The sequence below is a fragment of the Acipenser ruthenus genome, chromosome 20 (assembly GCF_902713425.1).
Source record: "Acipenser ruthenus chromosome 20, fAciRut3.2 maternal haplotype, whole genome shotgun sequence".
Lineage (NCBI taxonomy): Eukaryota > Metazoa > Chordata > Actinopteri > Acipenseriformes > Acipenseridae > Acipenser > Acipenser ruthenus.
Genome location: NC_081208.1, coordinates 19684959 through 19710500, shown reverse-complemented (window position 1 = coordinate 19710500; position 25542 = coordinate 19684959). Strand labels below are relative to the sequence as shown.

At 38.1% G+C, this 25542-nt stretch overlaps 1 long non-coding RNA gene across 1 annotated transcript in view; it reads left to right on the top strand.

Annotated features, from left to right (window-relative positions):
* The first annotated feature begins 7684 nt into the window (after positions 1-7684).
* Positions 7685-25542, top strand: part of LOC131698901 (uncharacterized) — an 83100-nt gene continuing 65242 nt past the window's right edge. The window contains exon 1 of the long non-coding RNA XR_009307896.1: positions 7685-7830. This is a non-coding gene — a long non-coding RNA (uncharacterized LOC131698901). The remainder of the gene's footprint in view (positions 7831-25542) is intronic.

Genomic DNA, 25542 nt, shown 5'->3' with positions numbered 1-25542 from the left:
TTGCAAAGACTGTGTTAATTTATTTCACACAAATTAAAAACAGTCCAGTCTCCAGGCCAACTAAACCAAAACAATTATCTTGAGCACCATTAGCTTTGTGTTTGTCACCTTTCTGCTAATATTCTTTCACTTTTCCTGGGTCACTAAGGTACTGGCTTCATTCAGTTAATTCCCAATCAAAATTATTTAGGCAGTGTGATTTGGTTAAATAACTTGAAAATACAGCTGGTTAACTTGTTCTTGTTTAGTTCATGTGCAACGCTATAAAGCATCTCTCTCCTCCATGTTTGTCCACAGGTATTAAAGTCCTCCAAAGTTCTCTGTCTCAGCTTTCCATAGTTTAAGATGCAAAATGACACACCGTAGGTTAGCCATTTGGAAATGGTTATTTTCATTAAGATATATTAATAGTTTTATAAACTTACTACATAATCTGCCATTAAGTGTGTTTATAGTTATGATTAAGCTTATTTGGGGAGACACGAGAGTTAAACTTTGTGTTGAACAAACATGGTCTTCACAAAGAACAAAAGTCCCGTAGGTTCTTTTCCTTGAGCAATTCAGATGTCATGATGCTAATTAACAGCTGATAATGGTGAGTTGAAATGATACCCCCTTAATGCATTGTTAATGGCCTGAGTAATTAATAACCTATATAATATTACTTTAAAAATGATAGGGGGCATTTCATCTAAAGTGTTACCACATTGCTGCTAAATCTGGAAAAGTTTAAATGCAAAAGGTTATTTTATAGAAAACATTTCCTGCATGTCATTCATACTAATAATGTTTTCATACTTTAATCCTTTGACTTAAGAAGTCTATTATAAAGCCGTCCTGGAGATTTTTTTCCTGTTTTCTTCTGTAAAATATGTAAGCATTTTTCTTATTAACCTAAGCAATATGGTTAGCTTCTGTACATGATCTTGGTTACAGACTAAGAAGTTTATTTTAGTTTTGCTCAGTTTTAATAATTCAGTATTGAAATATATGAATGTTGTATACTCCTTTTAAATTTTAAGCTCCCTTACAATTTCTTTATTATAATTTTGCATAGTTTAAAAACTAATAACAAAAAACAAAGGTGTGGTGGATGTCTACCGTAATTTCAATAGTATAAAGAAAAATAAAAAATAAATAAATAATAATAATAATGTTTACTGCCTTGGAATTTATCATGTCAGGGAGGTATTTTATCTTCACAATTTCGATTTCCGCACCCCTTTTTGTTATAAGAATATTTTATCATGAAAAGTTCACGATAAAGCTAGCAGAATCGGATAATTAAATTACAGTACATGGAATGCTTTTATTTTATGGTTGTCAAATCTGCAGGCATGCCCATGGTGACTGATTTGCAGCTTTTATAAACTGCATTACTGAATGATCTGTTTCCATAACAAATGGATTAGTCACGTCATAGGCAGGTATTTCTATTTATTTGTCTAGCCTTTGTGTGTTTCATTCTGAGGGTCCAAAGAGTAAATAATCAAAAACAAACAGCTAATACTTTTAAGGACATTTTCATGTATCCTGCAAAATGGTACTGCTCTATATCAGTAATCTGATTGTCCTGTTGTGGCTACTCTAAACGGTAGAGTCAAGCACCAGTGCTCATGCTATTGGTGTCTACTTTACCTTTTATTCATGTGAGAACCATTTTATGTGAACTGCATCTTATTTCTCTGCAGATACTATAAAACAGCTTGCAGACTTTTTGTACTGTATAGAGGACCACGTCTAAATGTACTGTGAATATAATACCTGCAAATATAATAGTCATCTCTTGTAAACTGCAAGTAGCTTCAAGGATAATTTGAATATATATATATTTTTTACATTTTTCCCTTCCACAGTGTTATGGTGCTTTCTGAGTGGTGGCTTCTGTTGCTCCAATACTGAATTATAATCTATTTTCTCTAAATCTCCCTTCACCTGGCTTGGAGCTGGCTGTGAGCTGGGCTGGAGATCCTAAGAACTTGCACTGAACAGCCCTCCTCATCCCATTCAAATCATATGACAATATGACTTAAATTCTGTCAACCCTGGCTACTCTCTCTCTCTCTCTCTCTCTCTCTATACAGTATATAAAGAAAAATGATGGTAACTTAATATTGAGGGACAGAACCCATTCAAATGTACTTATTATTCTTTGTGAACCCCAGTCCTAGAATTGACCTGTAATCTGAACAATGCCATGCTAATGAAAGATGCATGTATGGTAATGATTGCGATCAGGGCATTAAACACATGACTAATCTGAACTGTCTCCGGTCTCAGCTTGCTCGGATTAGCAAGAGTCTACTGTACTGCAGTTTTACCTGTAAACATCCAAATACAGCACAGATACTGTTTTTTTTCAATAGAAGCTTCTTATCAGATTTGATGGTACGTTTCAAATTAGCCACAGATAGTTCTCAGACACTGATTTTCAAACATAAACATTTAAATTCTGAAAGAAACACATTTTATACCAAACACGGTGTATGCAATTACTGCTAAACATACGTACAGAGAGCTGTGAACTTCTACAGGGCAGAACAAAGCATGTACAAGACAGTAATCCACAAGCAGCCCACTCGCAGGGCACTTCATTCAGTACAACAGGGGTGAATGAAAGTTTTACAACTACAGTACATTGAAAACAAGTCTATTCTCTGGCATGTTTACATTGGGAAAGTCAGTGTTGGAGAACTGTCTTTGGCTAATTTGAAACGCACCATCAAATCTGATAAGACACTTCTATGGAAAAAAATATTTTTTGCGTGCAACAATATGGCAAGTGTAATTCAATTCCAAGTAAGGAAACAAGGTTCAGCATGGCCTGTATCTGTACAGTTTGTCAACACTGACAGTTTGTAAGTGATCTAAACTGTCAGCAATATTGGAATTATGGGCTCCTTTCACCCCCATGGTTTTTCAAACGATTGGGCTAGACGTGGCGCGATACTTATAACTTCAGTAAAGGATTTTGTGTGCCAGCTGTATCAGCCATCTCCCAAAAGTCCCCTAGGATGAAGGATGATAGCCTACTCAATTATACTTCTAAACAATCTTTTACTGGAGCGTAAATAAACAGCCAGGACATAAGTTCACCGTATTGATTTCAGAACATGTATGACAAGAGTTTATGAGAATGACACAGACTTTTGACATAGTCATACAAATGCTGTGCAACAAAAACAAGCAGAAGAAATTAGTGTGGACTAGGAATAGATGGTATTGCCAGAGACAGGAAAGGCTATCCCTCAGTGGAGATCTGCTGGTCAATGGCATGTACAATAACTGAATGCTTTCAATATCCTGGTCCAACGTGCTCAACCCAGGGGAAGTTATTAATTGGTCCAGCATGAGAATGATCCCAAACATACTGCAAGACTCCTTAAGCCACTGACAGTGAAGACCAGGCTCCCCCAGAGCTCAAATGTGAGTCCAATACAGAACCTATGGCAATGCTGGAATGATGCAAAGGCTAAGCCACAAAACCTACTACTACAGCTCTGGCCAAAAGTTTTGCATCACCCTATAGAATTAACTAATTTTGTTTCATAAAGTGGAATGAAAACTGCTGAATAATGTAACGTTAACATATTGAATTACATAACACTTTGTAGTTTTCCATATACCTAATAAAAAAAACTGACAAACATTGAAAAATGTGACATTACAAGATCTAACATTTGGCTTCTGGTTGCGATATCATTTAGTAGTTTCTTTGATTACGTGACGTTCACATAGTTTCTATTTTTTAATGTCGTCTCAATCCTAAAATTTTAGGTGATGCAAAACTTTTGGACATAGCTATACTGCTGAAAAAAGGGGGGGTAATATTTCTTAACTCAGCTGTAGGCATCAGTGGCGGTTTGACGCACTAACTGATTTGTAAAGGTATAGGAATATGTTAGTTAATATGTATGTTAGTACTATACATTGTACAAATATTAGTTTTTTTTAACAAAAAAATGGCACAAAGTAAAGATTAACTGTACCATGATACCTGTCAAACATGTACAGAATAAAAGTCATAAACTAATATGATCAAGTATAAATAAACTGCCTCTTCATTTTTATAAAAAATATGCCTCCTCGATTAGGTTTAATGGCATGCAAAGACAGTCAATATTTTTGAACTGCACAAAAAACAAAACTGAGTTCCAGATTAATAAATCAAAGCTGTCAAATACTTCAAAAAAACACTAGGGAGCCAAGGGTTATATTATACTGGCATAGGATCAGAATTGTAGACCAACTAAAATACTGTTAAACACATATTTAGTTCAATGTTGTAATCCAACTGGCTTGCTGGGGCTGCATCATTTGTCCTCCCAATAGTTATGCTTAAAGTTGATCCTTACCATTTAAAGCCTATTTGGGAACTACAGAAGACCAGCAACCTGCATGGAGCCTGTGACAGATGATGCACAGAGAAATATGTTAGATTATTATAACTTTAGATCCTGCATCCCAATTGACTAATGACCACAATAGTTTATGCTGTTGCTCAAAAACGGTCTATGGTCAAGCAATCAACAGTGCCACCTGTCACCACCCCACAATAAAATAAATTTGCCACACCACCACAGATTTCCATCATGTGAATACATTTAAACAAGACTTAGCTTTATTGAAATACATATTGTTATGTTTGCAGTGTTCTCATATTGATAACTGTTGTATTATAGTACAGTATAGTAGTGTTCGTTGAATTAGATGGGTATACTGTACAATGTACATTGAGAACTTAATCAGTTACCTGTAATCAGGATATATTTGGACTGCAGTTGTGCTGCATTTTATTTTATTCATTTTGTTATGGATCTACAGTATACCAATATGGACTAGAGGAGACACTTATGGTTGAAAAAGTGACAGACAGTAGGAAATAATGCTGTATTGCTCACTGAAGGTCACTTTTCATAATTATTCCGTCTCACAACAATTTTATACAATTTACAAATATTATAAAATTCCAAGCAGTCTAATTTGACCACAATGGCGCTAAAGCTGTCTTGTCTTCCAGTTGTTCCAGGTGCATGCATTCAGCACTGATGAAATGTGAATACCTATAACTCTGGTGTTGCTTGTATTAATGCTTTGCATGTTTTATGTTTACAAAATCTTAAAAATAGCACTAGACAAAATCAAGGGAAATGGAACCTGACCACCCATTTGCCTCAAGAGTACTAATAAATGAAGCCCTCTCTATAGCAACGTCCTGTTTTTCTTGGGAATGTAAACTGTATTTGACCCAGTAATGTTGTAATCCGGTGTTATTAATTATATTACAGTGCATATTGTTATGCTATCCTTTTAGAATGGGATACAGAGCAAGCCCTGGGACCGAACGGGTTACAGCTGCACGTGAGTGGGTGGAAAGTAAACGTTAGGTTACTTACCGTAACCCTGGTTCCCTGAAAGAGAAGGCGACCACCAACGACATTATGTATGGGATATGCCTGCCCATTGGGTAGGTAATTGCTGAACTCTCTATACCAGAGCAGCCGACAGGCCCCTTCCTAGGGTGACGCACTCAGTTCTGCCCACCGAGGGATTAAAACCATCATCCTGAGGAAGCCATTTCTCTTGTTCCATCGAACCCGTGAGGGCGACCGATGCGACCTTGTGGTTGGTGGTGGCCTTCTCTTTCAGGGAACCAGGTTTACAGTAAGTAACCTAATGTTCCCTTTCAATTCGAAGACGACCACCAATGACATTATGTATGGGATAATGTATACCAAAGGCATCGCGAGGGAGAAGGAACGGCAGCATATGAGGGATGCATCAGAACCGAATAACCCAATGGTTAGCAGTGTGAGCTTACATCCTCAAGGACCCCTGTGCCTAATGAAGACAAATATCAGACAGCGAGGCCCCTCTGAAAAGGGCCCAAGATGTAGTCAACCCTCTAGTGTGTGGGGGGAAGCCAGCACCAATGTGACAGACGCTGCTTTGAGAGGGGCTGTCCTAGGGTCCATGTCCCGTGACAACAAAGAGCTGGTCAGACTGACGCAGAGCTCTTGCCCTTTCCATGTAGCATGTAAATGCCCTCACTAGTCAGAGGAAATTCAATCTCTCATCCTCCGTTGAAGAGAACGGGGGTGGATGGAAGGATTCCAGTTCCACAGACTGGTTAATGTGGAAGGCTGTGATCACCTTGAGGAGGAAAGCAGGGTTGGTGCGCAGAGACACCTTGCTGCCATCTTCCCAAATACGCATGCAAGAGCTGTGCACCGACAGCGCCTGCAGCTCACTGATCTGCTTAGTGGAGGTGATAGCAACGAAGAGTATATGGGCTCAAACGGGGCCTTTGCGAGAGCCTCCAGTACAATATCAAGGCTCCATTCGGGGAGAACAGTCCTTCTGGGAGGGCGTAATCGCTGAGCGCATTTAAGAAATTGGGTAGCCAAAAAATACGCACCCAGAGATACCAAATCTATAATGGCATGACATACAGCAATAGCCGCTAAAAACACCTTCAAAGTGGAAGGTGACCTACCAGCATCAAGCAGTTCTTGCAGAAACTGTAAGATAACTGGTATAGGGCAAGAGATTGGGTCATGGCTTCTAGCCAGACACCAAGCTTGAAAATACTTCCACTTGTAGGTGTACAACGACCTAGTGGAGTCTGCCCTAGCATTCTGCAAGGTACCCACAACCGCATCTGATAGCCCTAGGGCTAACCAGCGGTCCCTTTCAGGGGCCAGACCCATAGCCGGAACCTGCCCAAAGAGTGCCTCTCACCTGACTGAGGAGATCCATGTGAAGTGGGATCTCCCAGGGCTGGCCGTGTAACACCTGCCACAGGTTCGAGAACTAGATTCTCCTGGACCACCTGGGGGCCAATAGGAAACATGACCACAGGGGGCAGTGTGTCGTCTCCGCCAAGGCGAAGAGATCGACCTGCGCCCACCAAAATCATTCCCAAATGCACTCCACTACCTGACGGAAGGGGACCCTCCCTTGAGAGGAGGCCTGCTGCCCAGTTCACCACTCCGGGAATGTGCGTCGCCCGCTGGGACAGCAAGTTCCTCTGAGCCCACATCAAAAGCCTGAAGGCAATGCGATGCAACCCCGGGGACCTTAGGCCACCCTGGTGGTTCACATACGCCACCACTGTCTGGACCAACACATGTGTACCTCTTAGCACTGGGAGGAAATGGCGGAGAGCAAGGGAGACCGCCCGCCTTCCCAGACTGCCCTCCGACCCAAGTTGGAGGCATCTGACCCAAGTTGGAGACATCTGTCATCACCATTTGGCGGTTGAAAACCACTCCCATATGTACACCCTCGCACTGGTGAGAAGTTGTCCTCCACCAGCGTAGGGCTGCCAAGCACATATGAAACACCGTCAGCTGACGGTGTGTGTTGCGCTTGGGATGTGGGTGGAACACATTGAGCATCAAGTGAAATACAACATGATTCAGAAGCTCTTTTCTATCAACACGCTCAGCTCATCTTGAGAAGGAAAATGAGAAATGGCTTCCTCAGGATGACAGTTTTAATCCCTCGGTGGGCTGGACCGAATGTGTCATCCCAGGAAGAGGCCTATCGTCAGTTCTGGTATAGAGTTCATACCTACCCAATAAGCAGGCATATCCCATACATAATGTCGTTGGTGGTCGTCTTCGAATTGAAAGGGAATCCCCGGTCGCTGCAAACTCGAGTAAGTGTGACTGTTCTGGAGAGACGCAAGAAGGAACTGGAAACGGCTCTACAACTTCAAATACTCCTTCCTAGGAAATCTTGCTACACTTCTGTCTAGTTTCCAGAACTTGCAAACCACGAAACGCCATCACGGGATCTGTGATTGCCATTACCAAGCTGGACAGGGTGAGTCTCTGAAAATGCATGTTTTGTAAATCTAATGCAATTAACGTTCTTCTTAAAGAACGGGGTCGTGTCCTTAAATTGAACTTATAAGGTGACGATAATGCCTGAATATGATATATTTTGACATGCTTTAACTAGAAACTACAATGCTTACATGGTAGAATATTAGAAAACTTTACCTGCGTTGCATAAATTGCGATATTATAATCCTTTTAAGTTTATGATACGGTACCGGTAAACCATTTAAAGATGTTTAGATAGTTCAAAAGCTATTTAAGGTGACTAGGACTGGCATGCATGAATTATGTAAAATGTGAATAATTTCATATACTCTTCACCTATTTAGGGAATGTTCTTGTAAAACATGTTGCCACAAGAAATTTACAAAATAGAATAGATAGGGAGCCTTCACTTATTACAGCATCACTTTATACAACTCATGCAACTCTTTCCATTACTGTATGCTGATTTTGTGCACAACTAAAAACTAATTGTTGTCGAAATATTCGGTATTGTCCATTGTGTTATTCAAGTAAAGTAATAGAGAGCATCAGATGTCTGCTTTTCAGGAATGCAGAAGTCACACTGCAGTAGAGACAAGTCAGTCACAGACTGGAGAGTGACTTTGAATGGGGTTGTACCCTTTTTGTTTTAATATTACAAAAAGATAAGATGGTTACATAGAATATTTGTATATACTTGTTCCCTGTACATTTTCAGTTATAAAAACAACATTTGAAAAATAGCGTTTTTTTTTAATTGTCTTCTTTTATCTATTATTTATAAACACATGTTACTGTAAATTGGGCTTAAACCTTTACAGCTGAAACTATTGTTATGAATGTAAACAAACTGTACTGTCAACATGGGTTGCTTTCTGAAAAAGCTGAATGCACAGAACGCTTGACTGTGGGAGAATGTAAATAAATGACACCAAGGAAATGGTTTTAGTGTTTAATTGGATACTGTGGGACAATTTATATTTGCACAATTATTTACATTAAGTTGCAGAATGCCCCAGTACAGTATGTCTTGCCATTCAGCAATATATCATGTATTTCCTTCCTATAAAACACATTGATACATTTTATTAAACATTATGAAGCCAGGTACATGCAAAGAGAATGTGTTTACAAAATGAATGGTTAGATTAAGTCTACAACCTGATTTAAGAAGAAATACTGTATGTGAGATTTGGCAGGGAACTCGAGAAAAGAGGATGCCTTAGTTTTCTTGAAGGTCCATGAAGCATATCAGCTGCTGGCTTTGTGGGGTCCCACCTCCTTCATTTCCCTATGTGTGTGGCTTGAACTGTGTTTTTATGCAACGTTATTCTGTTATTGCTTCTTTGTAAACAAGCTGCCAGTAAGGAATTGGGTCCAATTTTAAAATAGCAACATTCTCACACACAGAGTCACATCGTTTTATGTTAAAGCTGCATTGCCTCATAACCATAATGTACTTTGGTGACCGGCTTATGGTAGTCAAACTAAAGCACTGAAAGGGTGGATCATTTCAGGAAGTGTGATGTCTGTAACATTAAGACATGAATAATTGTACACTTGAAGTATTTTCAAAATCTATAGATTTTCTCCCTCTATCAAATTCCAGTATACAGTACTGAGTATGGGTAAAGTTTCATTTAGTTTGCCACAAGCTGTAGAGTAAGGATACTTTAGATACATTTTGACACTTGTAAATGGGATGTTGCCAATTACAGAAAGCCACCATCACACATTATTATTATTATTTGTTTATTTAGCAGACGCCTTTATCCAAGGCGACTTACAGAGACTAGGGTGTGTGAACTATGCATCAGCTGCAGAGTCACTTACAACTACCTCTCACCCAAAAGACAGAGCACAAGGAGGTTAAGTGACTTGCTCAGGGTCACACAGTGGCTGAGGTGGGATTAGAACCGGGAACCTCCTGGTTACAAGCCCTTTTCTTTAACCACTGGACCACACAGCCTCCTACACATGCATAAAAAATATTTTAAAATAAAGATGATAAACACATTTCCATATGAAGTTATACCACTTACCAGAAAAATAAAACCCAGTACAATCCCCAGTAGTACTAATAGACTACTGTTTTTTTCACAAATAATGTAGCACTTTAGGCAGTGTGGTCCAGTGGTTAAAGTCCAGGGCTTGTAACCAGAAGGTCACCAGTTCAAATCCCACCTCTGCCACTGTCTCATTGTGTGACCCTGAGCAAGTCACTTAACCTCCTTGTGCTCCATCCTGCAGATGAGATGTTAAATCAATGTCCTATTGTAAGTGACTCTACATACAATGCACAGTTCACAGCTACCTCTGCACAGTTCACAGCTACCTTTGGTACCTTTGGTCCACTATGAAAGGCGCTATATAAAAATAAATATATTATTATTATTATTATTATTATTATTATTATTATTATTATTAATAAACTATTTGGCTATTGTTGAATGAACACTATCGATGTACTACAGTAGGACCCCCAAGTTATGAACACCAAACTTATGAACTGACAGGTCAACCGAACATCTGTCTGAAAAAGTGAACAGAAGGCTTTACTATGAAATAATGTAGGAAACAGACACCAAAGAATTATATCTAAACTGGAAAAATGAATTTGACTGCCGATTACTGGCGACACTGTCAATTGATAATTCTCCTAGCCCCACTCTTATCTTGCATTATTCTTAATTTTGAAAGCACTGGCCCATATCTTCAAAAACATGTACCTGCTGCTTGAATAAAAATAAGGTTCAAAATGGACTCACTTAATCCCATCACTGGGCAGACAGCAAACATTGATCATACTCAGATCTCACATCCTGTCCCAGATGGCCACACTGCACAGGCTCCAGTGTAAACTTGCGGATAAGCAGAGGAATGTATTGTCACATCTTATCGGTGGGACTGTAGTTCCTGGGTGGGATCCCCCTTTTCGTAGTCAATGGAGATAGCCCTTATGATTTTATAGTACCTTGTAATGTACCAATGACGAAAGACCTCATCATCTGTTTGTATTGGTACTGCACTATTGAGATGTACCTGTGCTGGCCCTGCGGTCACAAAGCGAATGAACTGACCAAAACTAAAAATCAAGGTTGTAGATGGAGTCTGTTTAGATCTTTGTTGAGTCTATTTCTCTGTTGTTCACTTTCATTGGGGTTTTGATTCCTGTTACCCTGTGATAAGAGGGCACAGTACAATTGTGATATGCAAACGTCACTATGGCTGTCATTCACAGGACAGCATAGACTGTTGCAGAGTGACTAATTATGTTGAAATTAGAGCGAAAGCAATACATTTATTATATTCCAGGACCTCATAAGAAAATGAGGGGGCTACTCGACCCATCAATGCTTGTGCCTACAGTTGAATTCAAAACTTTGTGAAGTTGGGCTTTAGAGGATCCCAGTGATTCAGCATCAATAACATGGCTAGGTAACCCATTCCATAATCCCACCACTCTCTGTGCTAAAGGAAGTGTCTACCCTCTGCCCCACGTTTGTCTCTACTTAATTTCCAACAGTGTCCTCTGGTGCTGGTTTTAGTGCTGCACATAAAGTATTGACTGAGGTTAATGTTTCAGCACCTTTTAAGATTTTAAATATTTCAGTTAAGTCCCTCTAATTCTTCTTTGCTGTAGGCTAAATAAATAAGCTTACTCAATCTATCTTCATAGCTCATTCGTTTATATAATAGCTATAAATAAATGATGCATAGACCTTGCTGCATATTCTTTGACAGTTATTTCCTTGTAAACTCAATGCTTCCTTTAGTTATCACAGTTTGGTTCAGTTCTTATTAACATCATTAACGTCAGTAAATATATGCAGGAAAGAGGTCTGAGAGAGCAGTTTTACAAGTTTGAGAAGCAGTATTAGTATCTGGGACTGTGTAAAGTCAGTAAAACTATAATAATAACACACACTATACACAGACACAGTCACGAATCCCAACAGTGAGTGCTTCTTGTGTAAGTGGTGAATTATACAGCAACAGTGAAACAGTAGTGCAGTGTAGTCTGGGGCTGATGCTGGCTGATTAGCGATTAACAATTACAAATACAATTATTAATAGACCGACAAAACAACATGAAAAACAGTCGTCATGCCCCCTTTGGTAGCGAGTGTAATCATGTCTCCTCCAATCCATGACTGACACATTGGCTACCTCAGTAAGGCGCTGACTGCCAGTATTGTGGCTTCGCCCCCTTTTTGGATGTCCGACTTCCGACTGGCCCTGGAATGAACTGTCAAACCATCCAGTCCGGGGCACACTGTTCCTGGTATACCGTGCCCTCACAGGTCGGGAGGGAGATTGTTGACTTGGACTCATTCGCTCTCTCTCACAGGGACTGTTTCTGTCATTAAAATAGACCCTTCAGTTTAAATACTATGATGCCAGATGTGGGGCCATGCAATGGACAACTTTCTGCCACATAAGCGTACCTCTTGATGGTTAAAAAATGAAAACAATAATTTGTTCTTCTCCTACATTACATCTGTGTGAGTGGTACGTTCCCTTTGATTTTATCTGAAAGCCCTTTTGTCCTCTTTGTAGCGCTTATTTCTATACTGTTGATCACTGTGCATTCTCCTGTGTCACTCTAACTACAAGACCTCCCTTTGAAGAAATACCCTCTCGTTTTTGAGTTGTCAGATTGTTATCACACCAATTTACCCATTATTTTCCAGTGATTATTGCCAGACATTTACTGTAGTATTATTCTTTATGAAAGGTAATTTTTCCATACTTCTCATAGTTTTCTTCTTGTATTCTTGCCTATGTGATCCGGAGTAGTTCTTATTGCAGTGGGATGAACCACTGGTAGAATGGAACCCCAGCGGTAACATTTTCACATTTTTACATGCCGATGGTTTTACAGTGTATAAGTACTTAACAAGGACTACTTGTAGTCCTTTGAAGTACCATTGTATCATATCAGTGGCAGACTGTGTTCTACTGCATCAGGACCACTAAAAATTTGTACATATCATTATTTTTCCAAACAATGCTGTCTTCTTATAGTTCTGCCAGGCTTTCTTCAGAGGAATACATTTGTATTGGAATACTTTCCAAATAAGATTGGCTTTACTTAGCTTTGCTGTGCTTTTACCTTGATATACCGCAGTAAACTTTTATAAGGCTCTGTTATGCTTGCGTCTCTTGAGGTTTTCTCAGGACAAAGTGCCCTTTGGATTGGGGGTCTGTTCAAGTTTGTTTTCCTTTCATGCCAGATGTTGCCTTGTTCACTTTGTCAAACTGCCGTCAAGCTCTAGAGTTTCTTGTACATCCTCTGGAAGAGGATGCAGATTGAGATCTTATTATTTAATTGTATTTCAAATGTTTGTCACCAGGAAGTGGTTGGGGGGGGGGGGGGGGGGGGATAATCCTTTGAAATAAATAGGCCATCCCCTTCCCACAGGGAGTACAGATACAAGAATACAAGGGTTTGAAAAGAATACAAGGGTAAACAATGACAAAGCCCTTTTCGCCAAATATTGAATGCAGCAACAGCTAGACCTGTTGGGCAGCTGAACCTGTTGTGTAAATGGTTGTTTACTGTTGACATATACAAATTCAATATAATAGCAAACTTTTGTTAATTTATTTCAATATTTCTTTTGTAATTGTCTTTTTTTTAAATATGTATTCGCACATCCAGTATTCAAATAATATATACAATATCTTAACCAAGCTCATTCTCTTTGCCACACTTGTTCAGTGCTTTAGAGAGTTTCACTCTCACACATCTAGGGAGGGGAGGGGTTGGACACAAAACAGCACATGTGTAAATAGCTGTCCCATGCATGCAAATACCTTCTTTGACCTGTAGCTGCCTGTTCAAGTCAATTTCAGCCACAGCGGGAAAGACAGCAGAGACGGTCATTAGTGATGGTCATTGGTTGCCCATTGGTGCCCTGTTGTGAATGTTATAGTAGATGATTTAAACATTTTGCCCAACCATAATGCTGTGTACATGCACGCTTCACAAGCAGCGATGTACTTGCATCACTAATCCTTACTTTGTGTCAGAGCGTGGGATGGGGCAAGAGTTGCTTGCATTTCTTGAATAGTGGACTGTATTTCATTCACAGTAAGTACAGTACGTCAGTTACTGTTTGCTTAAACGGCGTCCACATCAGTCAGTGTTAGAGCAGTCCCTAGAAAGACCCAGCGGAAGTAAACTCTTGCCTGTGGTTGGTCCACTTCAAAGGAGCTTGCACAGTCAAACCACAGGGTGGTGGTGGTTGATAGCAATGCAACTGTGACAATTGATATTCATCCTGTGTGCCTGTTTGCTTGCGCAAGGGCTGTGAGCTTTTTGGTGATCTTCAGCCTGCTGCTTTAAAGAAAACATGAATCAAAGCGACTGTCATACTTCGGACTAAAAGGAAGCTCAGCACACTGCTGGTCTGCAGTTGGGGATATCCGTCCTATCTGAGAAAGAATTCAGCGCCGACAAATGCTGCAGTGTGTCTGTGTTACTTTATTCTATATTTTGAACTTTGTTGCCACATACAGCTATGGCCAAAAGTTTTGGCTCACCCTACAGAATTAACTCATGTCGAATGAAACCTGCTGAATAATGTTACGTTAACATATCGAATTACATACCGCTTTGTAGTTTTCTGTACACTTAATGAAAAACTGACACAAATTAAAAAATGTGACAATTCGAAATCTGAAATGTTGTACTGCTATTACGGCATCATTTTGTAGTTTCTTTGATTACGTGATGTTAAATAAAAGATCTAAAAGATGTCCATATAGTTTTATTATGTCTCAATCCTAAAATTCTAGGTGATGCAAAACGTTTGGCTATAGCTGTAGTTGCTGAATACTGTTTTATATTTTTCATTGAAAGTAAGGTGACAATGCTTTTGGTATTCAATTTTCTACATTTTAATGGCTCCTCTAAACATGAATACATTGTAAACTCACACTTCTGTTTCCAGTATTAAAACCTTGATTTAACCCTTGTTACATTTTTAGTTCTATTTTAATGTCTGTTGTACTTATATTGCCATTAAGTGAATCCCAGGTTCACATTGTCAACTTGTCTAGAGCCAAATGCTCCAGGAACATCTCAATGGTTCAATGACCCACAAATAAACACAAGCATAGAAACACTATCACTTTTGAAAATTGCTATTACGGCCTCCAGTGGTACAATTGGAATATTAGTCTTGCTGTTAAAACTATGGATGTTATCAAGGCATTTAGTACAGAATGAAATGACAACCGGGCTCCAAGGTGGTCCTCGAGGAATGCTTAAAATGTGGCTACTGCATCAACCCATCTCCACCGAGCCAAACCATTCCTCTTACTACACTTACTTTAACTCAACATAAACAGGTTCTGTGCCTCGTAGTAACATCCCAGTGAGCAAGTTAACCAGAAGAATGAATAATGTAATCAATAAGGTAGCCACAGGTTGTTTTTTTTATAATCTTTTAGCAAAAAAAAAAAAAAACCTCCTGTAAGTGGACTGCTAAGTAAGTTTCCTCATTCCAGAATGGTATGTGACGCTTTGGCTTTTTAATATCTTTTCATCTTCAGTACAGGAGACTCAGGATTAAAAGGTTCTTTATACATTTTATACATTCACTACATTATGTATAGCACACAGTGCCACTAATGGCCAAATCTTGTAACTGCGCCAGCCTTGATTGGAATTTTACATACAATGTTTTTGAAGCTGTCTGCTGTTTCAGACTGGAAACATACCTCTTCTTTAACAATGTGAGTACTGAACTGTATGGAGGTGAAGTCTCTCATTAGACTGAGAACACATAATTCACCAGCAAAGCTACCGGTATCTGTTTTGTAAAGCCTATTTTATTAGACTTTAAAAGAAGGTGGGTGGAGGTTGTAAAAAAATAGGGTAATACAGGTGGTGTGAATTAACTCTCAAACATGACAGGACAAGCACATGCAAACTTCTGTGGAGATAGTTATCATTGCTAACTAGTTAGTGTATTCTTTACAATTGTAATATTATCTTTGTGAAGGATCTCTTACTTGACACATGGTGCCCAATAAAAGTTTTAAATGTACCCATTATTTGTATACTTCTGCTACCAAGAGTTAATGCATTCACTAAACTGTTAATCTAAACTCAGATATATCTGTTGCTTAATTATAAGCAGTAATGTTTAGTACAACACTAATCAGTTGCTAATTCAACTGCCCCTAAGGAGTTTTTACAATAAAATGCTTCTTCTTCTTCTTCTTCTTCTTCTTCTTCTTCTTCTTCTTCTTCTTCTTCTTCTTCTTCTTCTTCTTGACTTTTATTCTTAGCAAATCCTGTTTGGCTTTCAACATAACGAAAGTTGACTTTTTCTTTATGTACACATCACTGAAACTTGTTTGGCTTTTTAGAAACCTTTCAGGTCCCTGTACAAACGATTCATTGATGTAAACAAGTTGGTATAAAATGAGTGAATGATGCTTCTGATCTATACTAAAGTCTTGTTTAATCTTGACGATTTAGTCACAAGTGGGTGGAATTAATGAGGCATTACAACAGTGCTGTTGCTTGGAACATCATTCATGGAAATTGTTAAATTGAAAAGAGAAGAAAATAAATGATATGTTCATAACAAGCATCTGCCTCATAACAATCCATTGAATCCTACCACATGGGAATTCAAAGGGTAACAACTGTTTATGATGGTCATTATACTTTATTTCAGTATATACAAAATATACAGCATATGAGCAATAGCCATGTTTTGTAAATATTTAAACTAGGGCTGTCAAGCGATTAAAAAAATGAATGGCAATTAATCTTGAGATTTCAAAAAATCTCAGTTAATCTTGGTTTTAATAGCATATTTAATTGATACAACTACTGCATCGATCTCATTTAAGTTTGTTTTATTACTGATGCTAATTGTTATTATTATTATTATTATTATTATTATTATTATTATTATTATTATTATTATTATTATTATTATTATTATTATCATCCAAAAAACAACCCAGCATAACAACCCTGTTTTCCTATTTCTGGATTCTCTTTATAGTTTTATATTTATTTACAATTCAGCATTGCTGTTAAATAGTTTGAACCAACTGCTAAATCACAATGGTTATTACTCACCTTACTGCATTTACTATTATCAGTTTCCTTTACAGTTCCCTTTACTCATAAACTGATGTTTTTCATTGCCGTTTAAATAATAATACTCATTTTAAATTCTCTTTTATGAATAACTTGAAATTGCCTAAATAAAACAAAACATTCACTGAGTAACGGTTATATCCTCCATAATTGTAAATAATATTGTTTAAAAATATTGACGGGTCTGCAGTTGGTAGCTATCCAACAGCATTGGTTATAGTATCGAACTTGGCTTGATTCATGGTTTTGCAGCGATCCTGAATTTCAAAATTAGTTCTCTGTCGAAACTGATGGGTTTCGTTTGTTGTTGCAGTAGAATGCAATTCTGAGACGCGTCTTGTGTAGGATTTTTTTAAAGCAGATGACGTCAACCATGATGATATTTAGTCTATAATAAACATTACTGTCTATGAGATTATTTTTCAATAAAAATGTTCATCATCTAAATACACTGTAAACCACTATAGCTTAATACTACTGCATTAAAATGTTTAATCCTTGAATCTATTACAAATAGTTTTAAAGCATTAGTAGTGCTTTTGTTTTCATGACTATATCCATCTGTCTGTAGTAGTGCGTTAGTATATTATAGCTATTTAAAGTCTTTATTGTCGGAGACCGTGGTATGTACCATGGTTTTACATAGAGAACTTTATTTAGAGACACCGTTACCTTATTTGCTTTTAGTCTCTGAATGTCTCCTATTTCTATAACTTGTCAACACAAATCTATACTTCAACTTCAGCATCGACACGTCTCAAGTTTTAAAGTTGATCTTCTGCAACCTGATGTTAAAATATGCAGATGAGACGCCTGACCCTGAATGTAGTCAACACGTGTGCACCCGATCCTGTTAAATGTGCAGTGTGACCTAGGCCAGCCAGGCCTCCTTTTAATTCCATCCAAACTCTCCGGGATCTTTGATCAGCCTCACATTACATTATTTTACAATGCAAATAAGTTAAACATGCAGTGTATCTAATTGGCTTTAAATACATCCCCAGTGTTATGTATAGAAACGTTCTGGCGGTGTAAAAGTGCAAAGAAAATCAATCACTTTTTTTTTTTTTAATGTCACTTTGTGGCTTCTTGCCTGGAACCGAAGTCTTTCTGTAACATTGTTACATTGTGAATTAGTTTATGTGCTCCAGCAGAAACCAGGCCTTTATTTGTTAATATCAGTAGCACCTTCGCTTCAGTGAAAGAGGATTGCCACTTTTTTCACTTGGGTGAACCCTTGGCATCTTGCAGCACACAGCTCTGTATGTCAGTGACTGTGCTGTGCAGTGATTTAGAGGACCTGCCTGCTTTGTAGACATTATTGACTACTGCTGATTCCAAGAGCTTTTTTCTCCAAATCTTCATTAGGTATGCTTTTATCAGAAATACAAAAAAAACTGCCCCAATTAAGTTAGTGAACCAGTGATTGGAAGTTTATGAGGTGTTTCTAATTAGTTTTAGAATGGTAGTGTTCGTTCCTTATGTAGTGAAAAGTGGGTAATAGAATCACTGTAATCTATGGTATGGTGATCAGAATGTGTGCCTTATTAAATCTACATAAACCTTATCAGTTTTTCCTTGTGTGCATTGCTTGCAAGTGGGGCACCCACAACACCAGAAATACATTTCACTCATTCTTTAAAACACAGTTAACACAACCACAAAATTAAAGATGTGCAATGACACAATGACACAGGATAGTGAATGGTAAATCATAGCTACTGTATCTGAACAAAGGGATTAGTAGCTGTCAACATGGAGGAACGTCACTCTCTCACCAACACCAAACTGCAGTTTAGCTCTTAATAATGTGCTCAACCCAAAGTGCTGGGTTTTGCTGTCTTATTTGGTGTGTGTTGTTTGTACGAGAAATGAACATGAATCAACCAGAGAATGACAACCACTTTATTGACTCATCACTGCTTTATGAATTTAAATGAGGACTCAAATACTGTATTATATGCTGTGTTTCAGTTCATTAAAAGTGAAAGAATATTCTAATATGTATTTACTTGAGTTTTGAAGCAACATTCGCTCCAGCAAAATGTATAAACACTAACTATTAAAAACATAACAATTGTACCTACAGAATATTGTTAAAATTAGTTTGGACCATATTGATGTATGGTTTAGATTTTTTTTTTAAAACAGTTTAACTGCACATAATACTTCTGGAGTTCATCCAGGACTGCATTGTGGTCTATCAATTGCATGCAGATAAAGTTTTGCTTCAACATTTTTTTTTAGCTCATAATGTTTTTTCTTGTGTTTGCCAGTGTGACATTTTTGCCAGCTGAAGTAAGTCATCCTCCTGGTGGAATGAAAAATGTACTAACATGTTGACAGGCCTCCCATAATCAACGCAGATTGATATAAATGCAATAAGTGAATAGAGTTTAACATATGTTTTGTGTTTCCTTTCTGGTGGACTTTTTTCTCTTAATCGCTAGTCTATGAAGTTCTGGATGAGAGATTCGACAGAGCCAAGCAACTTCAAATGAATGACTAAATAAATAAAAAATATCACTAAGTCCACAAAAAAAATCTGTTACTTTACTTCAATGACGCTTTTTATCCAGGAGAAAAATCAAAGACATTTGATCTAGACTGCGTAGCTGCAGGGCTCTGTTACTGTGAAAGGACTACTAATAAGCCCTTAACCATGATGACCAGCCTGTTAAATCTGTTGACGCAAAGTACAATAGTTGCTGTTGCAATTTAGCAGGTAGAAAATTTAATAGGTTGTGTGTAGAGTGTCCCGTATTGTATTACAGATGTCTGACTTGATTTTCTAGTTTAATTTCTACATATCAGTTGAAAATTCAAGTTTAGTGGACAAATAATATGAAAATGAGTATAAATTAACCCTTTTTGTATGGCGACTTCAGATAAAACAAACACTTTTCTATTTTTTATATGTTGACACATGGAAGATGCAAATGTAGGATGACCTCATATAAGGATGCCATCCCCCCCCCCCCCCCCCCATATAATGCAATGGAAGACAATTTAAGTAAATTTAAATGAAAAAAATTAATATAAAAACTGAAATATCTTGCTTGCATAAGTATTCAACCCCTGTGCTGTGGAAGCTCCCAGTTTACACCGATGAAAGAAATTGCCTCTACCTGTGAACAATTAAAGTTGCTGTCACATTTTCTGGATAAAAACCCCACTGTTGAAGGATCATTAGTCAGGCTGTGAATCTGAAGGAAAATGAAGACCAAAGAGCATTCTACAGAAGTTAGAGATAAAGTAATACAAATGCATAGATTAGGGAAAGGGTACAAAATAATATCCAAGTGTTTGGATATCCCAGTGAGCACAGTTGGATCAATAATCAGGAAGTGGAAGCTGCATCACACCACCCAGGCACTGCCAAGAAAAGGCCATCCCTCAAAACTCAAACAAGAAGGAGACTTGTGAGAGAAGCCACAGAGAGGCCTACAATCACTTTGAAGAAGCTACAGAGTTCAGTGGCTGGGAGTGGAGTAATGGTGCACCAGTCAACCATATCAAGAGCTCTGCATAACACTGGCCTGTATGGGAGGGTGGCAAGAAAGAAGTTGTTACTCAAAAAGTACCATCTGAAAGCACGTCTGGAGTTTGCCAGAAAGCATGAGAGTGACCCAGCTGCGATGTGGGAAAAGGTTTTGTGGTCAGACCAAGATAGAGCTTTTCGGCCAAAACTCAAAGCGCTGTGTGTGGCGCAAAACCTAACACTGCCCATGCCTCATCCCTACAGTGAAGTATGGTGATGGCAGCATCATGTTGTGGGGTGCTTCTCATCAGCAGTTACTGGGCATCTTGTTAAAATTGAATGAAGAATGGATGGAGCAAAATACAGGGAAATACTGCAAGAGAACCTGCTTCAGTCCGCTAAAAAACTGAAGCTTGGGAGGAAATTTACCTTTCAGCAGGACAATGATCCCAAGCACAAGGCCAAAGCAACATTGGAGTGGCTCAAGAACAAAAAGGTGAATGTCCTGCAGTTGCCCAGTCAAAGTCCTGATCTCAATCCCATTGAGAATCTGTGGCACTATTTGAAAATTGTGGTCCACAAGCGTCGTCCAACCAACCTGAACAACCTGGAGCAAATCTGCCAAGAAGAATGGGCCAAAATCACTCCGACACTGTGTGCAAAGCTGGTACATACTTACCCCAAAAGACTTAAAGCTGTTATTGCAGCGAAAGGTGGCTCTACTAAATATTAATGTGTGGGGGTTGAATACTTATGCAAGCAAGATATTTCAGTTTTTTATTTTTCTTAAAAATATTTCCCAACATAAAACCAATGTCACCTTACAATAATTGATTTTGAGTTTCAGTGTTTTAAAATAAAATATCAAACAGAACGAAATTTCAATGTACCATTTGTAATTCAGTAATATGAGAAAATTGGTCAGGGGTCTGAATACTTTTGCAAGGCACTGTATTTATTATATGTCAAAAATTACATTTTCCAGCTATTTTCAATATTTCATGCATGAAAGGGTTCAGAGTAAAATGATAATATGAAAAGGTGTAATTGCAGAAAGACGGATGATATTTTTTTGTCTAAATTAAATAAGTCACGCCTTACCTCTTCTCTGTGCTGAAAAAAAACACTGTACATTTATAAGAAAAAAATGTATCTTGTGTGGCTCACGAACAGGGAAGACTGTTTCCTGTTGAGTGAGGCATGCATCAAACATTCCTCTTCAAGCATAGAGCAGAGGAAGGCTTACACATATTATGTACACACAATCTAATGTATAATTGACTATGTGTTAGTTATAGAGCTTGTTTTTCTCCACCTGTACCATATTAGAAGGGTGTTGCTTGATCTACTGAAACCAAGACAACATTTGTGTCAAAGCTTTGTCATGCTCCTTAATCTTATCCAGTGGTGGGATATAGTGGCTCATTGGATAGTGACTTATTGGATAGTGGCTCATTGGATAGTGGCTCATTGGACAGTGGCTCATTGGTTGTATACAGCTGTGTTGGATCTAATTCTAGCCTATCCATTCATTATTAAATGTTTTACAACCAATTCAGCTGTATAATGTACAGTGACATTCATTGATTGCTTCAGTTTACATTAAACATAATTACTGTTAACCTTTTTTTATATGGTTATTCCAGCTCAAGTAGACCACTTACATTAATTATTTCTTGTTGGAAAGGCCTTTGAAACACCATATTACAAACTATTTGTCTAGGCCACCCCCCACATGGAGAAGAAATAAAGTCAAAGCTTCAGAATGACAATTGTTCTCACTTTCAGACATCCTTAACATGTGTGGTGTGTGAGCTAGACAGCTTTTTTTTTGGTTTGTTTTATGTGCACATACCACCAACCCTGGAACCAGTTTCTCCATCGCATGTCGTCTACGTACACCTCTAGTGAATTCAGCCCACTTCGGCTGGAATGACCCAATAGAATGTGTAGAATAAGCACTGGGAAGCACATGTTTACTTCAAGTCAGTTACTTTGCATTTGTCTTTATGCTGCTCTTGGGAAATGCCATTAGTCAAAAACAACCTTGTTTTGAATGCTGTATGGTATTGTGCTGCAGCATACCCCACTCTGTTCACTGCCTGGTACTTACTGACTTTCTTGGCATGAAGGCCACTTGTGTATTTTTATGCCAAGTTCATGATACAGTATCTTACTCAAATCAGAATCTCCTGGAGCTTTTTCTTGTTGCTATGCATTTTTTGTTACAGCTTAGTCCAATTTAGTTGAAATACACCGTATAATCTTGGACATCTGCTGGCACTCATATTCATTTCTACATCTTGTAGTTATTATGAAAGGTATTGTAATGAGCTTGTTTTGTGATACTGAAATCTGTTGGACAGCCACAGTAAAGAGTGCAAAGGTAACTTCTGTACTGGATTTGACATCAGGAAGTCATTAGCATGGGGATTTGAACTAGATTAATATAGCCCCACAATCAGTATTCATACAAATTGGTAAATGTTAATGCAAGTTTATATTGCAGGATACACTAATACTGTGTTCATAAGTTATGGAGCATCTGTGACATGTTAATATTTATAAATAACACCGGGGCTCTTTTTAAATTATCTAAACAACTGTAAATGTAAACAGAGCCACTGTTTAACTTGAATTTTATTAATCTTGCTGGTGTTTTTCCTCTGCTGGGGAATTGTATTGATCACCCTCTTATTGACATCTTCAGCACTAGAGCAGTCTTACAAGATTTAGGACAGTATAATTAAGCTACACTACATCACTGTTTAGATAATTGAAATAGATGCACTCATGTTGTTGACATGCCATGGTCTTTTATATTGCTAAAGGAGTGAGGTTTTATGTTTGTTTTTTGTATTTTTGCCCAGCTGAATAGCATAATAGTGACAACAAGTTTACCTTTTAAATCATAGAATAAAAACAAAACACAAATTCCCAATTTTGCATGGTCACAGAGAGGGCATACTGTACTTGTCCAATCAATAAGCATTCAGATAGTTCTGCCTGAATAGGCCAAATCCTCTTTATGTCGCTGTGGCAAAGTGCCCGCCCCTGTGTGTATTTTGTGTGTTATGTGTTGTATGTATGGTGCGTATGTTAATGTTGGTGTATAGATTGGTACACGGGATATAAACGGGTCTGTGTTTCACGTGTATTTAAAAAGTGTAGATTTGTATTTAGGCACGAGGAGAGCACAAATCACTTCACGTGCTGGTTAAATGTAATATGTGAGCACGGGGTTGCACAGAATTAATTCACGTGCTGGGATTCAAGTGAATAATTAGTAATTGAATCCCAGCACAACAGTATAAATAGGCACATTTTTAGTCACTCGTGGTTAGGTGTTCGGTGAGTGGAGAACGGGATTGGAGATGGAGGTAAAGAGAATAATAATAAGAAGAATAATAATAGTTAACTGTTTTCACTCACCGTGTTTGTTCGTCTGTCTGTTGTGCACTGTCTAGTCCGTTTTGTTTGTCTATTTATTTTGGCCTCAAGTGCCGTGTGCTGTGTTTTGTTGTTTCAAACCTTTTATTTTCTGTTTTGTTATTAAATGCTGAGCGAAAGCATTCGCTCAGCTTCACCAAACCACAAATCTCTGTCTGTGTTTGAATTCCTTTCTGGTCTGACGCCACCCACTCCGGCCGTCTTTGTGACAGTCGCGCTTTATAGTTTGACATTATATTTTGTCGGGTCACAGCAAACCAACAGTTTTTTTAAAGGATGACCTAAAGTGTATCATTATCGGTTTGAAGAAATATATTTCAAATGCAGAAGCTTGTGGGAATAAAAAACATGACAAAACAAAAAATGCAATGGTGAACTTTTAATAAGAATCACAAATTTACTGTAGCTTTCTTTCTTTATTGTGTTATTAAAGATCTATTCTTCTTTAAAATTGGGTAGTAAAATGCCTTGCCATCTTCTTGGGGTTGTAAATAGGCTGGCATGATGCAGATCAGTTTGTCTCCAGTGGGTATCGTTATTATAATAAATTGTTATAATAATAATAATAATAATAATAATAATAATGATAACTAGAAGTTGCAAGCAACTTGATGGCTTCCAAGGCATTCTTGTTCCTATCTGTGTTCCATAGTAACCATGACCCTACCTGCACTAAGTAGACATTAAGTAAAATGGTTCTTAACCAAATTAAAGAGAAATATATGCATTCTGGTTCGAGTGGGTACTGTATCAAAAGTGATGGGACACGAGATAAGTGCAATGTAGAAAATCTGTCCATCATGGTAAGATTTGTTACTGATTCAATACCTGAGGAGCATCTGATTGGCTAGCTTGAATTACATCAGTTGGATGCAGAATATATCACAACTCAAATACTTCAACACCTCTCTGAAGTTGGTTTTAATGCTGACAACATCATCAGCCAGTGCTACGATGGTGCATCAGTGATGAGTGGGGTTAATGGAGGTGTGCAGGCTTTGCTGCAATGGAAACTAGGAAGGCACATACCATACATACATTGTTACAACCGTTAGCTGCACTTAGTAGCAGCACATGCAATTCAAAGTGAACCATGTGCAAAGAGATGTTTTGATCTTTGTAGTTCTCTATGCATTCTTTCATTGCCACTACATTACTCAAAAGGACAATGGCCCTTCACTAAAGAGATTGCTAGAAATTTGCTGGACAAGCCATTTTGAAGTGATCAGATGTGTTATTGATAATCAGGATCTTATTCTTGATATACTGTCACAAGTCTCAGAGGATAATATTGCTTCCATTGACTTATGTACAGAAGCATCTGGACTTTTTTCTCAGCTGAAGAGACAGAGCTTCTTTGTTCTTGGAAAGTTCCTTGTCCATATTCTTGGTATTTTAAAGCCAGCCAATGCTGTTCTTCAATCACAATCTGTTGATCTCTGCTCTGCTGGTGAGGTGATAAATGCATCAGCAGATGCATTAAAAAATCTCAGTCAAGATGAAGATTTCTGGAATGAGCCCTGTAGTGTATCTGTAGATCTGCATCCTACAAAGAGACAGAGAACCATGAGTAAGCAGCTAGCTGATTCTGTTGTGTTTTCAACACTAGGACATTTAGACTATGCAAGTATTGCTAAATCTGACTG